This window comes from Petaurus breviceps, unplaced genomic scaffold (assembly GCF_028583685.1).
Source record: "Petaurus breviceps papuanus isolate PSGF00001 unplaced genomic scaffold, PetGlider_PUasm1.0 90919, whole genome shotgun sequence".
Lineage (NCBI taxonomy): Eukaryota > Metazoa > Chordata > Mammalia > Diprotodontia > Petauridae > Petaurus > Petaurus breviceps.
This window is the reverse complement of record NW_027187378.1, coordinates 24243658-24257757: the sequence shown is the minus strand read 5'-3', so window position 1 is coordinate 24257757 and position 14100 is coordinate 24243658. Positions and strand designations below refer to the sequence as shown.

The following is a 14100-nucleotide window of genomic DNA, read 5'->3' as shown; positions in this document are numbered from 1 at the left end:
AAAGCTGTTATACATATTCTTATGCATATGGGTCCTCTTCCTCTTTCTTTGGTATCTTTGGGGTACAGACCTAGTAGTGGTATTGCTGCCACTCAAAGGGTATTTACTGTAATATATTATGACTTTCATCTATCCAAACCTATTTCCTAACATGTAAAATGGAAATGATATATGCCCAATGTGCCTCAATTAATAAAGACAATGTAAGAACAAAATATAAAATATGACAAGTGAAAATTTAATTCAACAAACATTTATTAAAAACCTGTAATATGCAAGGAAGTGTGCTGGGTACTAAAAATGCCAAGACAAAAATGACAGTCTCTGACTTCAGGGAGATGACATTCTACTGAAGGATATAACCTGTATAGAGATGAGAAAATACAAGACAATCCTGGGGAATCAGGAATGAGCTACTATATGAGTTAGCAGGGTTCACTTTATTGGAGATCTTCAAGCAGAGGTTAAATGATCACTTTTCAAGTATAAAATGCAGTAGAGATTCCTTTTGATGTGGGTGGTTCTATATGACTGAGTTCCCTTCCAACAATAAAATTCTATAGTTTTTAAAAGACTTCCCATAGGATGGAGTGCATGCACTGAACTTTAAAGGGAGCAAATGACTCTAAGGGACAAGAATAAGTCAAAGTGCATTTATTTATTTATTTTGCTTTTTTTTTTTTTTGAGGGCATATTGGGGTTAAGTAACTTGCCCAAGGTCACATGCTAGTTTGTGTTTGTGTGTGTGTGTGTGTGTGTGTGTGTGTGTGTGTGTGTGTTATGTGTCTGAGGCTGGATCCGAACTCAGGTCCTCCTGGCTCCAGAGCCGGTGTTCTACTCACTGCGCCACCTAGGCGCCCCGTCAACGAGCATTTATTAAACACTTACTATGTGTTAGGCCCTGTGCTAAGAGCTGGGGGTATAAAGAAAGAAGCTCACATTCCAAGAGTTGCAACATGTAAATAAATACATGCAAGATACATACAGAAGAGATGGAGGTTATCTCAGAGAAGAGGCTCTGGCAGGTGAGACCAAGAAAGGCCTACTGCAGAAAGGAGAGTTTGAGCTGTCTTGAAGAAAGCCAGGGATCCTAAGAGGCAGAGGTGGGGAGAGGAGAAAATCATTACGAGCATGGAGTATAGCCAGTGTATAAGCAGACAGACAGAAGATGGAATGTCATGGAGAAAGACCATCAAATACTACAGCATAATTGGATTGTGGAGTACATAGAAGGGAGTCAAACATAATAAGACTGCAAGTAGGAAGGGACCAGGTTGTAAAAACTTTAAATGACAAATAACTTTCTATTTGAGCTCACAGATAATAGGAAACCACTGGAGTTTATTGGGGGGGGGGGGAAGGTGGCATGTGTAACATGGTCAGACTTACATTTTAAGAACTAGAGTAGTAACTGTGTGAGTGGAGAAAAAGAAACAGACAAGAGATTTCATGAAGGTATTAACAAAAAAATTCAGCAATGGTTTGCATATGTGGAGTGAGACATTAAGGACAAAATAAGAGGTTGCAAAGCTGGTGAATGGAAGGCTAATGGCATCAGGGAAGTCCAGGAGGGAAAAGCTTAATTTGAATATGTGGAGTCTGGGATGCCTAGAAGACATTCAGTTTGAGATATATAAAAAGCAGTTGGTGATATGGGACTGGATCTCAGAAGTCTACTTCAAGACATACAGATCTGGGAGTCATCTACATAAAGACAAGCATTAAACCCATGGGACCGAATAAGATCACCAAGTGAGATAGCACAGAGGAAAAAGAGAAGACGGCCAAGCGTAAAGACTAGGGGAAGATCCATAACTAGTGGGTGTGTCGTGGATGGAAGACTGGTAAAGACTAAGAAGGGGCAATCAGACAGGTATGAAAAGAATCACCAAGAGTACAGTGCTACAAAAACCTAGAGAAGAAAGACTATCCAAGAGGTGAGCTGTATCAAATTGTGCAAAAAGTTCTAAGGATGAGGATTAGGGAAAAACCATTAGATTCAGCAACTAGAAGATTGTTGGTAACTTTGAAGAGACTAGTTTCAGTTGAATGACTAGGTTAGAAGTAATATTGCAGAGGGTTTACAAGAGAGATCAGAGGAAGTGGAGGTACCACAGATGCCTATCTTTTTCAGGGTTTAGCTGAGAAAGGGAGAAGAGATATAGGATAATTAGCTGGGCTGGTAGGATCAAGTGTCTTTTAAGAAGGGAGGAGACACAGGCATGTTTGCAGGCATCAAGGAAAGAGCCAGTGTATGTGGGGAAGAGAATGAATATCAAAAAGAGACTAAGGATTAGAATGAAGATTAGGAAGGATCTTTTCTAAAATATGTTACAGTGAGGATTCCTTCTGTGCACAAGTTAGGATGAATAGCCACTAAAGTCCTTTCCAATACTTAAATTCTGTCATTCTCAAATTCTGTATGATAAGGGGGACAGGCAAACTGCTAGAGAAAATGAAAGAGGAAAGACTCACAGGTACACAAAATGGAGTTGGGTTTGAAAATAACAAGGGCCACCTCTTCACTAGAGATTGTAGTGAAAACGATGGTGGGAGATTATGAAGGGTATGAGATGAGAAAGGGACAAAATGTCATATATCAAATGGACTCTTTTTTCAGTGAAGTATGAAGCAAGGTCCTCAACTGAGAAGGTAGAGGGAGGTGATATCCTAGGCAGCTTAAAAGGTTTGGAACACATGATGTGTAGGATGGGATACAGAATCAATTACAGAGTAGAAGGATTGCCTTGCTACAGTGAGAGCCCAGATGAGAAGCAATAACATAAGCTGTAGTGGTTCCAGTTAGGGTTTCTTACTTTCTCCAGTTCATTCAGCAGTAGATGAATAGGAAAGGGGGCAGAGAGTAAGAGTAATTCAGTGATTAGGGTTTCAAAAGGTATAATCACTGAAAGTGAAGAAGGAAGTGGTTGCCCCCAAGAAAGAAGCCAAGTAAAGGCCTTGAAAACCAAGAAGGCAGTTTATATGTAGCCACAAAAAGAAAAAAAAATCTGAATGTCATCTACCTTCTGGAGACTCAAGTCACTTCAACATTGGCGATAGTCCAAATACCCTCAGAAAAATGCCCACACAAGGAACAAGCATGACCACTATGCTATCATCAAGTTTCTTTGATCACTGAATCTGCTCTGAAGATTGAAGACAACACAACCCTGGTATTATTCACTGTGGTCAGCAAACACCAGATAAAAAGAAACTATAAAGAAGCTATATGACACTGATTCGGCCAAGATCAACACACTGATCTGACCTAATGGAAAGAAGCTGACATCCAATTTTCCCCAGATTATGAAATTTTGGACGTTGTGATGAAAATTAAAATCATCTAAACTACAATCAGCTAGCTCCACATACAATAAAATTTCCTAGTATACACTTTTTTAAATGGATCAAGGGATTTGAGAGTAGAGGGTATTGTAGAGTTGAAATGATTCACTAAAATGTCAAGACTGGGAAGAAAGCAGAATGTAGTTTGGGCATGGGGAATGTCCTGGGAAGGAACTGAGATATGGAAGGATTAGAAGTCATAGTGAGGATAAAGAACAAGGGTAAGGGCGGTAAGGCACAGGGAAATATGGGATGATAGAAGAGCTGACAAGACAACAAGAATTTCAAGGTTCATGAACATGGAAGTAGAACATTCATTTGTAGGTGGTGACAAGATCATGAGTATTACTACCATCTCTGTGTGTAGCTAAGTGAAAGAGTAGATCACAGAAATGCAGTAGACTGAGAACGAGAAAATTAGGTTATTTGAGGGAATTGTAAATGTAAGCTGAAGATCCCTAGCAGAAGGACAGATATCGTAGTGTAGAAAAAGACTGTGAGTCAGGCATGAACTCACTGAGTTAGGAGGTAGAGTGCCCTGAGGTGTCACTAGATAACCACCACCAGAATCTGGATCCAGTGCTAAATTTGGATGATGTGAACTCACTGGAGAAAAGAGAGTGAGGGTGCTAGAGGGAAAGCCTAGAAGCTCAGTAATCAGAAGGAATGAGCATTCCAACTCAAAGTATAATCAGTACTGAAAAGGGTGACAAGGGAAGCACAGTCATCAGAAAAAAGCCTAATGAGTGACTTACAGAAAATGGAAAGAGTGGTAAAAGAAGAGACTTAATTTGAAATTAAAGTTTGTTGGGGCAGCTAGGTGGCGCAGCGAATAGAGCACCAGCCCTGAAGTCAGGAGAATCTGAGTTCAAATCTGGCCTCAGACACTTAACACAAAAACTAGCCGTGTGACCTTGGGCAAGTCATTTAACCCCAACTGCCCTACCTTCCCCCCTCCAAAAAGCAAATAATAATAATAATTAATTTTTTTAAAGGAATTAAAGTTTGTTAACTATGAAGCAGACTTCCAAGAGAACACAGAGAAAGGCACTGGCTGTTCAGGAGTAGGACAAGGAAGGGGAAAGAGGAGGGCTGCAGTAGACAAAGCCGAGGTGGGGGCAAGGGCAATTGGGAGGTAGGGGGGTGAGGGGTTAGTAGCAAGAGGTTCTGTATCACTCTAATAGGAAGAGCATAAAAAGAGATAGGAGAATGTTAGCCATCAAGCGATGAGTTCAAGTAGAGAAGAAATAGGGAGAGAACTGTTAAAGGAAAGATACTGGTCTAGATCATTTCTCAAGGATCATCTTCATGCTAGCTATGGCCTTAACTCCAGTTAAGCCTCCTCACAGCAGGCATAATAAGGAGGTATAGCCTTAGCTCTGAGGAGAAAGGACAGTCTAGGCATAGGAAACAGCATGTGGAATGGCACAAACCGGACACAGAATGTCAAATTCTAGGGACACCAAATATGCCAGTTTGGCCTTTATATGGAATGCAGAAAGGGAAGTAATGTGAAGTAAGTTTGAAAAATAGAGGCTAGAGGCACACTAACCACACTGAGGGGTTTGTATCTTATTCTGTAAGAAATAGAGTCACTAATTCCCCAATTCTTAGGGTAAGAAGCTTAGAAAGGAGTAGAATATGCAAACAATGGAGTATGGTCTTCACTTCAGTAGCTCAGGATACATGATATGCAAATAAAGGAAAAAACTGGAAAAGTGAAACTCAACTTGAAATCCCTAATATTTTACTTACTAAATTTCCTAGTCATTTATTTACCACACCCAGTAGCCTCTCTGATGTGTTTTCTACTTTTCCCACTCTTAGAAGTTAGTGACTGGCCCCATCCTTCTTTTAATCCTTACCTCTCTCTCCAAGAATATGGGGTGATTTTTCCATGGTCACCCCTTCCTTGCTCCCTTGGTATGTTTGACTTCACTCAAATCCAGATCTCCCAGGTGTAATAAAGGAAAATTTCTCTAGGGCCAAAAGTTCTCTCTTGGAGTCAGATTTGTCTCCTTCCTAGGATGAATTATGATTGTGAAGGTATCTTCTACTTTCACTCTCAAGTTCCCAACTTGTCCATGTGGAATGGGGATTTGGTAGTTTTAGAAGAAACTTTCTTCAGTTAAGTAGTTTACTTTCCTGAGGTTCACATTTATTTCTTACAGTTAGTCAACCTTGTGGAATACACAGGTTGGTCTCCCTGGCCTCTACCGAGACCTACCAGGAGGATTAAGAGACCAGCCCATGACAGGATGTTGTCAATCGAAGAGATCCAACAGCCTCATCCAGGGCCCTTGTGGAAGTAACCCAGAGACCCTGGAACACACAAATGACAAGGTGAGTATTAAGTGACTGGGAACTGTCTTCAAATAGGCACAAAGAGTTGATTTAAAAAGATTTAATAATATTAACTCATGCTCTGAGTTAGGAAAATACTAGTTTGAATGACACCTCAGACATTTGCTACTGTCAAAAGTGAATTTTGGGGAGGACATAACTGACTCCATTTTGTGACACAGTCTCCTTCACGGATCTCCCTTCCTACAATCTCTTTACAATTTAGAATAATTCCAGGAATTCATGACCATCTCTTCATTCATCTAATAAGGTATAATTAATTATTAACTGATAACTTATTAACTAATTAACTGACTGATAAAGAAAATGCTGTTTCCTCAGGTGTTGTGTAAATGGATATGCTAAAGGCCTTTGTAACAGAGCATTTTTTCCTTTTTACTAAACATGTACCTTTTCCTTTCAAAAAGTCCTAAGTGATCTTACCCAAAATTATGCATCAAGAAGGTTAAGAGAAAAGAGAGGAAGGAGGAGAGAGGGAGGTATGTATTCCACAGATCACACACACACACATACATGCATGTTTGTACACATATGTACATACATGTGTATATGTGTATGTATATATTTTTATTTATATATACATATATATGGAACTGTGAGACATACATGCCTATCACCTCCTGATATTGTGTCATAATCTTGAGTGGATAAATAAACTACAGGATACCTGTCAGTAACATACCGCTGAGACGCCAGCCAGCCAGCCTATGTGGCAGCTTCAGCTCCTGGCCTGCAGAGTGTAGGGGGACCAAGCACCAGTCTGAGGGGTAATCCCTCTTGCTTTACCCTTCTTGGATCTGGACTGCAGTCTAGGGTGGAGGTCCTGGGGTGTGTGTCCAGCTTACCAGAGTGTGTGGAGACCTCAGAGAGGGCACCCATCTAATACCTCTGGCAGCAGAAAAAACCCCAGCGTTTGGGACGAAAGCTCTCCTGTCTGGTGGCAGAGTCCTACTGTGGCAAAAAGCCCAAAAGTCAAGTAATTGAGTGGCAAAATGAGCAGGCAAAGGAAACAAAGCAGACAGAAGATTCCAACATTACACTCCTATTTTGGGGACAAAAAGGAGCAAAGCATGGAACAGGAGGAAGACAGTGAAGTCAGAACTCCTGCCCCAAAAGCTTCAAAGGAAAATACAAGCTGGTTACAGGCCATAGAGGACCTTAAGAAGCAGATGAGAGAAGTGGAGGAAAAATTGAGAAGAGAAATGAGAACAATGCAAGAAAATTATGAAATGAGAGTCAACAGCCTGACTGAGGAAAATAACACTTTAAAAAACAGACTAACTCAAATGGCAAAAGAGGCTCAAAAAGGAATGAGGAGAAGAATGCCTTAAAAAGCCGAATTTTCCAGATGGAAAAAGAATCTCAAAAGCTCAATGAGGAGAATCATTGCTTCAGAATTAGACTGGAGCAAATGGAAGCTAATTATATCACTTGATCCTCACAACTACTTTGGAAGGCAGGCGTAACTATGATCCCCATTGTACATATGAGAAAATTGGGTTAAGTGATTTGCCCGGGGTCACACAGCTAAGTAACCATGTGAGGCAGCATTTGAACGCAGGACCCACAGGTCTATCCACTGCACCAGCTAGCTACCCCAATCTGGCTGCTTCTAGACTCAATACTCTTTCTCTTTCCCCCGCGGTCACTAAATTCCCAGACTCGGGCTCAAGACCGGCTGGTGAGCTCATACTAGTTCAAACACTGTCACACACCAACGTACAATAACACACAAAACAGCTACGCCCCAAAACTACTGTCACAAAACACATGCGCAAGGACAAGCCAGGAACGAGGAGGGGCAAGGCGCATGCGCATATCCTCCCGCTCAGCCCCTCCCCCAAGCACTAAATCAGAGGCCAGAGGCCCCCGCCAAAGGACTGCGGTCAAGTTCGCCGGCAAGAGGGGGACTAGGAGCTTCTTCTTCCACTCTTTGACCTCTTCTCCCCCTCCCCCACCTCGAGAGCACACACCCACATACACACTCTCTTGGTTTAACTCACCTCCCACGCGGGAGCCGGACTAGAGTAACAAAAGGACCTACGTGAGACCGGAAACGGAATTGCCCTTGGCCCAAAGACCCACCTCCCCCTTACAACCAAACTACAATTCCCAGAATCCTTCGGACTTAGTTACTTCTGGCTTCCACCTTCCCATTTCCCACAAAGCCCCAGGGATGCTAAATCGGGAAAGACTCCGTCTCTTACTTCCTTCGAGGGTTGTCTTGAGCGTCCGCCTTTCCTGGCCTGCATATACTTATATCTCCGGCTGACCTCCGGCCCCGGGGTCCGATCGGAACCCAGGGCTTTGCTCTGATCAGAACTGCTCTTGCGCAGCTTCAACCCTGCAAAGACCCGACTGAGGGAGGTGGGGGTGAGAGGTGGGTCACGGTTACCATGGAAACCAACCCAGCATTCCATACTAGGTTCCACCTTCTGGGAAAGGATGGCCCGGGGCGAGAGTGAGTCTTAATCTCTTCTCGTAGCCTAAATGTGCTTGGGCGGATTAGAGACTGGAGTCCCGACTTAACTATTTAGTAACTAATTAGTCTGCAGCTGGTCCTGTAACCCCTCAATTTACAACTATTTATTTATGAATCACCTAGGAAGTCTTACACACTGGGAATACAAAGGCAAAAAATGAAGCCTCCCTCCACTGAAACCAAGCTTCTTGAAAGAAGTTTAATAGAAAATAATTTGATGTGAAAAAATGTACACACTCTTTGGGCCACTGGTAGGCATATACCCCCTAGGAAGTCAGTGTCAATAAAGTACGGGGGCTGGACTCTCTGTCTTATGTCCTTTCCTTTGTTGTCTTCTGATTTTCTTCGAGAACTTAAGCCTCTCTGGCCAACCAAATCTGTATGAAAGCTAGGGACAGGGCAGAGAGGGTGTGTTACATGCTCTCTTTTAACACAGCTCTAAAGTCTGTTCTTTGACTTCTCCATTTTCTTGGTTCATCAACAGGGTCCTCTGTGAGAGATTTCTCCTCATGTGGTTAGTGTGTGGAATGACTTACAGTGAAGTTTCTCTATTCTGAATATCATTAATCCATTCTTATTACTTCCTTGTATTTTGTAACTAAGTTCAGTATTGTTTCCCCATATATATGTAAGTCATTGTGTATTTCAAGGTAATGTAAAGAGCTCTTGAGTATTAATACAATTGATTGGATTAACTATTGAGACCAAATTAGAGGTGTTTTTTAGTTTGGGGAAAAGAATGGTAGTGTAAGAGGTAACAAAGGGTTAAGTTTCTACAGAACTGCAAGAATTGCTGAACTAGACTACTGATAAAAAGTAACAGACAGTAGTAGCCTTGGGAGGAAGTAGAGTTTCTAGTCCTTGGGGGAGTTGAGGCAGTAGCCTTGGGAGGAAGTTGAGTTCCCTGAGAACTCCTAGATAATACTAAAGTGAAACAATGTAGAATGGAAAGAGCTGACAGCAGCAGGTGGATTTGACCAATCAGGAAACAGACAGTGGCCTTGGGGCACTCAGGCCCAGATAAAGATATATATATATATAGGTTAGAATGAAGGGGGTTGAGTATTCTGAGGTTGTTACCTTCTGTATATAAGACCCCATCTTGTCTCCAGGTCTGTGAGAACACCATAGAATAGTGAGAGCGACATAGAAGGACCTAGCACAGACTTACTCTGTGTCTAATGCAAGCAAACATGAAATAGCACCTGCCCTCAGGGAGTTCACATTCTATCAGGGAGACACATATGTAAAAAAGCATAGGGGCAGCTAGATGGTGCAATGAATAGAACACCAGCCCTGGAGTCAGGAAGACCAGTTCAAATCAGACCTCAGACACTTAATACAAAACTAGCCATGGGCTAGTCACTTAACTTGGGCAAGTCACTTAACCCCAATTGCCCTACCTTCCCCCCTCCAAAAAAGAAGTATATATAGATTATATACAAGATAAATACCAGGCCAAAAAAGAAAAGATTGGGTATTGCCAAAGCAATATCTTACAATAAACCTGAGGTCTTTATACTATATATATATATATATATATATATATATATATATATATATATATACTTTATACACTCTCTCTATCCCCAGGTTCTGTTTATCTTTGTGGAAGAGGATGCCCCAGGTTTCTTAGGTAAATGCTTTGTAATTATTGTTCTTGCCAGGTTATTTTGAGTAAAAGACTTTTCTAAGACTTTATAAAAAGTTTGTCAGCAATAAGAAATGATGACTGAAGAATTTAGAAAAGCAATGGGAAGACATATGAAAGAACAGAAAGCAGAACCAGGAAAAAAATATATATATATATACATATCTATGTATACACACATATACACACACACAATGACAACAAAATTTTTAAAAATTCACAAAGTTGAATGCTATATTATAAAGAACAAAAGTATCCCTGAAGAGGAGCTAAGAAAATCTTCTCTCAGCTCTGTAACAGTAAGGAAATTTGAAGATCCTTTTGTATTGCCAAGCTAACAGGCACTTAGCACTTAGTTTCAAATTAAACCTCTGTGAAGAAACAGAAGGTATGAACCCCTGTTGCTGACATAACAGAAAGGGGGCTGAACAGGGAGGAGCTAATACCATATATAAGGGAAAGCCCCAGCTGGGAGAGTCAGAATTTCTTGGGGTAAGCATCATGGAGGCAGAGCAGCTGCTGCTGGGGAGAGAGAGACAGAATTTCTCTCAGTGAACATATGGAGGCTGGGCTGCTACTGCTGGACTGAACACTGAACTGAGAATTGAGAACAACTGAGTAGAGAAATGAAAATTGAGAACTGAGACAGAATTTCTTGGAACAAATCACATGGAGGCTGGATAAAGTGATTTTGATTTTGAAAACGGAGCTGGACAAAGTGGTTTTGATTTTGAGAATGGAGCTGGACAAAATAATTTTTATTTTGAGAACAGAACTTGTGGTGGCAAAACTCAGACTTGTGGTGGTGGAGCTTCTTCTGAGAGCCAGCCAATCTCCTGCTGGGAGCTTCCGAGAACCAGCCGAAACTGCCGAAGATATCCAAGGGCCAGCTGGAGCTGCCAGAGGAAGTACGGCTGTGGTGTTGGTACTTTGTCTGTTTTGGGTCTATATTGATTTCACAGGCAGAAAGTGAATTGAGATGATAGTGCCAGCCATGTGTGTGAATATTGTTATAATTCTGCTAAGCTTGATGTGCGTAGATATTTTTGTGGCTCTGTTAAGTTTTCTCTTCCCAGGACCAGAAACTGTGAAGTACTTGAAGTGGACTGGCCACTGTGAGCTTCTTTGTGGAGCAGGAACTGCACAGAGAGCTGGACTAGGAACTGGGAGTTGTCTGCCTTTGAACTCAGCTGGCAGTTGGTTAGTTAGATTTGGGCAGGAGCTGGGACCATGGAAGAGGAATCATGGAAGCTGAAAACCTGCCTCAAGTCAAGATGAAAAGACCTCTCTGTGGGTACTGAGTAGTAACTGATGAAATATCTGAGTAGTGATTAATGAAATAGGGTACTGAGTAGTGACTGATAAAATTATAACTTAATTGCATCCCATGGGTGGAGGACTTTGATTTTTGTACTTTGTGTCCCTTAAGGAGGCTTAAGGGCATTTGAATGATTGATTTACTAAATGTTTGTTTGGGGAGGTGTTGGTTTTTTGGAGGGCAATTGGGGTTAAGTCACTGCGCCACCGATTTGTACTTTGTTTAAAACTATGTGACCATGTTGGTGAAAACTCTGTGACCATTTTAGTGATAAGTTGTTGAGTTGTGACATTGTGAATGCTGTACCTTGATTTTCTATGAATGTTTTACTCTGATTTGTTATTGAATAAATAGAGAGTTCGCTATACCATATAATCAGAAGCTTGAAAAGCTGTTCACAGCAGCAGTCCTCTGGAAAGCTGCTCGTGCTTGGCTTTACAAACTACCATCCACCATCTTTGCAGAGGTTGGGAATGATGGATATACCTTACCTGCCTATACAATCAGGCTCAGTTGGTTAGTTTTGCTGAACCACTTTTCCATTTTATTCTTTGTTACAAGGGATAATTTTCTGGGTCAGGAAGGAAGGAGGTATATATTCAGAAATGAAGATAATATAAAAAACAATATATGTTAATAAAATTAAAATGTTAAAGTAGTAGTTTGGTGGCAAAAGAAATCAAATAAGTAACTACAGAGGACAGCAGATTCAAACAATAGATTTAATATAGGAGATCCTTTAAAAAGCTTTATGAAATGTCTGGTTCCAACTTGATTGTTAGAAATTTAACAAAGTGTCAGGCCTTGATGAAAGATTTCTCCAAATTCATTATGTGCCCTCATCATTTATTCACCAGCATGACGTCGCTGGTGTTGGATGACAGATGACTTGCTACTGAAAACTTTACCACACACACTGCATTCATAGGGCTTCTCTCCAGTATGGATTCTCTGATGTCGTGTAAGGGATGAGCCATCAAAGAAGCATTTTCCACATTCACTACATTTATACGGCTTTTCTCCAGTATGAGTCCTCTGATGTCGAATAAGGGTTGAGAGACCAAAGAAGGCTTTTCCACATTCATTACATTCATAGGGATTGTCTCCAGTATGAGTTTTCTGATGTTGAATAAGGGAAGAACGAATGAAGAAGGCTTTCCCACATTCATGACATTTGTGGGGTTTCTCTCCAGTATGAATTATATGATGTCTAATAAGGGCTGAGTGCTGACTAAAGGCTTTTCCACATTCAGTACATACATATGGTTTCTCTCCTGTATGAATTATATGATGTCGAATAAGAGCTGAGTGGTGACTGAAAGTTTTTCCACATTCTTTGCATACATGGACTCTCTCTCTACTAGTTTTCTTGTGAGTCATGGTTACTTGCCTGAAACCTTGCTCTTGGGAGAAAGCTTTCTTCCATGTTTCCCCTGAAGTGTCTTCCCTTTGCCTCTCCAATCTGTTCTTAGGCACATGAATTCTTCCAAATACAAGTTCCACAGGAATGTCCCCTCTGAGTTTTCCCATTAATGTCTCTGGTGGTTCTGCTCCCTCAGACCTATTTTGTTTTAGAGTTGACTCCTTTGTCTCGGGCCTATTTTCCCAATCTAAAACAAAGAGAAAACACAAATGGCAAGTGTTCCCTGTTAATACATGCTTACTAGTTTAGATTATATAAGAAGAATGGAAACTGATGTATTAGAGGAATAATAACAAAACTGAAAGTAATGCTAATTATGCATCTCTGGAATTTGCAGGCTCCCAAACTATCCTATAATCTTGGGAGAGGAAAGAAAGTAGGGGGCAGGGTAGGTTGGTGTCCATAGTCCATTAAGGTACACACATAAAGAGCTTATCTAGCATTATAAGGGTAAAGGAAGAAACAGTGTCCAGATGGGGTTTTAAAAATGATTAGAGAAGATAACTTCTACTGAATAAAGAAAAGTAGCCCCTTCAAAAAGCATGGACAGGGCAAGAATTTGTATCTAGAAAAAGGAATCCATGAAAATGGAGGCAAAAGAATCAAATGTGAGGAAAAAAATGGCACCCTCTCCTCCCCAAAAAGGGAAAGATTCTTCCAGTTGGTCCATGGTAATAACAGTTTCGGCAGGCCTTGGAGGCCCTGAGAGCTTCCCAAAGGAATTGCTGAGCTCTTACTTCTAGTGAATCTCATCTGGTTTTTTTTTTCACTTACCCGTAGAGGTATGTTGTGGGATCTCTCTTTCTTCAGTTCTTTTTAGACTGAATACCCATGGTTCTTCCCCTTGCTCCAACTGAAGAATCACATCAGGTTTAGAAATGGAAAGTCCTAGTGAACAAATAAAGAAAATATAGCTGCTTTTGCTGGGGATAAACAGTTGTTTCAGGGCTCAGTCCCAACACTTCAGGCAGTTACATAGAACAGTAGATATAGCATGGGCCTGGAGTCAGGAAGATCTGAGTTCAAATCCAATGTTGTACACTTAATAGTTCAATGACCCTGGACAAGTCATTTAACCTCTCTGCCTCAGTTTTGTCATCTATAAAGGGAAGATAATAATAGCACCTACCTTCCCAGGGTTGTTGTGAGGATAAAATAAAATATTTGGAAAGTGCTTAGCATAGTGCCTGGCACAAAGTAGTAACTTAGTAAATGCTTGTTCCCTCCCTTAGTCTAAAGAAAAGTGAAAAGGATATCATAAAGCTCAGAAGGAGGCACAGAGATCTCTGAAGCAGAATTAGGGTTATGTTACCAGCAAAGTAGCAGGTCCATTAGAATTCATTTATGGTTTCACCGACACACAACTGGGAATCTCAGATGTATAAAACTATCTGAATTTGGACTTTAGGTGAGAAGCCTGGCCTGAGAAAGCAGAGAATGAGGATGTACGGTTTCAGGAAAAGATCAATGAAGCTGCTGATTTTCAACTATAAAGTGAAGACCTTTCATCTAAGAAT

At 41.0% G+C, this 14100-nt stretch overlaps 1 long non-coding RNA gene and 1 pseudogene across 1 annotated transcript; both read right to left on the bottom strand.

Moving 5' to 3' along the window:
* Nucleotides 1–14100, bottom strand: part of LOC138152185 (zinc finger protein 184-like) — a 124050-nt pseudogene that overhangs the window by 25280 nt on the left and 84670 nt on the right.
* LOC138151984 (uncharacterized) lies at nucleotides 220–7795 on the bottom strand. The gene is made up of 3 exons (XR_011165984.1): nucleotides 7713–7795; nucleotides 5211–5667; nucleotides 220–363 (listed from the first exon to the last, which is right to left on the bottom strand). It is a non-coding gene; the product is annotated as an uncharacterized lncRNA (long non-coding RNA).